The 3,473-nt window shown below is 33.7% G+C and overlaps 1 long non-coding RNA gene across 1 annotated transcript; it reads right to left on the bottom strand.

Moving 5' to 3' along the window:
* Nucleotides 1-353: 353 nt before the first annotated feature.
* On the bottom strand, nucleotides 354-2,154 carry LOC148763557 (uncharacterized). Its single transcript, XR_016025098.1, has 3 exons — nucleotides 2,040-2,154; nucleotides 1,302-1,387; nucleotides 354-464 (listed from the first exon to the last, which is right to left on the bottom strand). It is a non-coding gene; the product is annotated as an uncharacterized LOC148763557 (long non-coding RNA).
* Nucleotides 2,155-3,473: the final 1,319 nt, after the last annotated feature.

The raw sequence follows: 3,473 nt of genomic DNA on the forward strand, positions 1-3,473 counted from the left end.
ATATACTATTTTAGATAAAAAAACAATCAAAATAAAATTTTCGCCACACAGGGGTATTTTGGACATTTTTTTCTCAAAAATTTCAAAACTAGCTAAAACGTACTATACAAGTACAAAATACATAATTCATATTCAAAATGAGTTTAAAAGTCTAAAATCTTCATTTAAAACGAAATTACGGTTATTTGAATATAATAAGAAAATAAAAGAAATATTAAGGGAAATATTCTATTTTCTTATAAAATAATTTTTATAGAGTTATACGTGAATAATTTTTATAGCGTAAAAGCTAAATAAAATTATACATACTGAAATACAGTAAGCCAAAATATTTAATTTAATTTACAATAACCAGAGGGCCCCCGAATAAACAAAAGTAAAGAGGACTGTGAACCTACGGTTTGGAAAATGCAGATCCAATAGTAGTCCTCGATGAGATCAGCTATCTACAGTCTATACTGAACCTGAAATGGGTGGAAAGGAGTTAGGTGAGATTTTGCAATCCCAATGAGTAAACAGACATTATCATAAATATCTAAAGGCGAGTAAAATGGAGGCAAGTTTAAACAACAAATTTCAACCCATTTCATAAGGTTTTCAATTTATTTCTTAAACCACAAAATATTTGTAATTTACCAAAACAATTGTTAAGGCTTATGTCTTTTATTAAAACAAGGCTCAAGCCAAAACTAATCCTCGGGGATACCTTGGCCGAGGCATCTAACCGAGTCCGCCAAGGGTGTTAAAATATTCACACGTGAAACACATTTTTATTTTTAAAACCAGCCGTCCCTTGGCGTTGGCCGAGTTACACATTCACGTGGGGGTTCGACGTGAAGTGAGCTCTAATACTACCCCAGGAGTTACCCTCCTCGCCTCTACAACCAGAGTAACTATATAATTGGGTTTACCGTGCCCCTCTAATAGGCAGTCCACGAAAACCCGTCACTGCAGTGACTAACCCACCAATTTTAATAAAATTTCGACAGTATAACGTGGCTTTTATTTATTTATCCAGCCTGCATAGTAAAACAACTTACATAAATTTCCCAATGCATTCACAAAATATAGCCACATATACTCATTTCTCATAAGCCATTCCTAGGAAAATATATATTTTTCAAGTCAATTTGTAGCCTCCAATTACTCAATTTCATAATCAATACAATATATTTTTATTTGTCACATTTATTCCTAAAACATCAAAAATCCCGTTTTAATCTCGTTCTCATTTCATAAAATACATAAAGGGCATTTAAAATAAACTCTAGATAATTTACAATAATAATAAGTTTACTCACCGTTTGTACAAACTAAAAGCTTTCTAAGCGCCCCGATCACTACTCGTCGGGTATGACTTCTTTGCCTTTTCCGGAAGGCTCTCCTCCTAGACACATTACAAAAATTTACACAATTCATCACATTGATGCTAAATCACTATATAATTAACTTAAATCCTATACTAATGCATGGTATTAAATGCAATAGCCTAAAACGACTTAAATGCGGTATTAACCTATTTTTGGCACTTTGCCCGATAAATTGCTAACGCGCTCCATTTTAGCTCTAAATCATCCCATTCTCTCTCCAACATTTCTAACCATTAAATATCAGCCAATAACCTTCTAAAAACAACAAAATCAGCTCACTCCCTTCCTTGGAAAATTCGGCCAAAAATGGGACATTAACTCGGTAAATTTTCTACTTTGTTTTTCTATCACGTTTAATCGTTTTTCATCATTTCTCTTCATTTTCCTTAGAATAAAATCAATTCATCATCATTGTACAGCATTGAGCATCCAGCCAAGAGTGGGTATTGTGAAAATTTACTGATTTCTTGCCCAATTTAATTTCTAAACACATTTAACTAACTAAAACTATCAATTTAACTAAAAATCAAAACCTAAAAATTTCAATTTCTCTCTCCTAGAATTTCGTCCAGCCCTTGATATCACTTTTTGATCTCTCTCCTCAAGCATGCTAAATGGAAATAAAGGCATAGGAAAGGTAGAAATCAAGCTAAAATCGAAAAATCTTACCGTTAGACGCGTAAACGGTCGAAAACCGCGAATTTCTCTTTGAATTTTCTTGTTTCTCTTTGGTTTTTCTTTTCTTCTTCCTTTCCTCTCTATTTCCTCTGTTTTTCTTCCTTATGGCCGGCCAGCACTCAAAATTTGGGTTTAAATGGCTGACTTTTCATTAAAATAATATTATTTCATTAAAAAAATGCCATGTGTCACTTTCCCATTGGCCCATTTTTAAAATTTCATCCATTTGTTTCCAAATTTTCACCATACACTTGTCTCATATATTCATAGCTTAGATAAAATTCTCAGACTCATCCAAAGTCTCGGTGGAGTAATTTTTGCAATTTACACTTTTGCCCCCGTAAAAGTCAAAAATTACATTTTTGCCCCAAAAATTGAAAAATTGCCCATAGACATATTTTTCATCCCTTATACTCATGCCATTCTCCAATTTGTCAAATTTGATCTAAATTCTCTCAAAATCTCAAGTTTTGTCCATGGGTGGCAAAATTACGATTTTGCCCCTACACTCCAAAAATCACCAGAATTAAACTTTTTCACTTCCTATCATTAAATTATACTCCAAATAGTTAATCTTGGTCAAAAATTTCACTCCATGATCAAATTATTATCTTAGGTGGCAAAATGACCTTGAACATCAAAATTTCCAATTTTACCCCAAATGAACCCTCGAACTCCGAACAATCATTTTTTTTCATTCCTGGACTATAAAATATTAAATTTCATCCTACAATTCCTATTTGAACTAGTTCGAGGTTAAATCAACTCAAGTGTACCGTTAGGTACGATATCGGGTTTCGTCTTTTCTTATGTGCTTTCCTAACATAATAACATGCTACTCAGTGCATGTATGTCATGACATGTATTTATAGGGTTGGGTTTTACAATTCTACCCCTCTTAAAATAAAATTTTGACCTCAAAATTTCACTTACCAGATTCAACAAATAGATGCGGGTATTGGTTCCTCATCTGATGCTCTACTTCCCATGTCATTTCCTCCATTCGAGCATTTTTCCACAATACTTTGACCATTGAAATACTCTTGTTTCTCAGTACTCGATCCTTTCGATCCAAGATACTCACAGGTTGTACCTCGAACTTCAAATCGTCATGCAACTCGATCGGAGGTGGTTCGAGGACGTGAGAGGGATCTGGTACATATTTCTTAAGCATGGAGACATGGAAAACGTTGTGGATCCGATCTAACTCTGGAGGTAATTCTAACCGATAAGCCACTGGTCCAATCCTTTCAATTATTCGGAATGGTCCAATATATCTCGGGTTGAGCTTTCCCCTCTTCGCAAATCGAATCACACCTTTCATTATCCAATAAAACACCATAATTTATCATGATAGTATAATCAATAAGATTTAATACTTCAAAGTATTCAAATTATTACCTTTCCAAGGAGAAACCTTAAGAA

This window comes from Theobroma cacao, chromosome 3 (assembly GCF_053813885.1).
Source record: "Theobroma cacao isolate CCN51 chromosome 3, ASM5381388v1, whole genome shotgun sequence".
In the NCBI taxonomy this organism is placed as follows: Eukaryota; Viridiplantae; Streptophyta; class Magnoliopsida; order Malvales; family Malvaceae; genus Theobroma; species Theobroma cacao.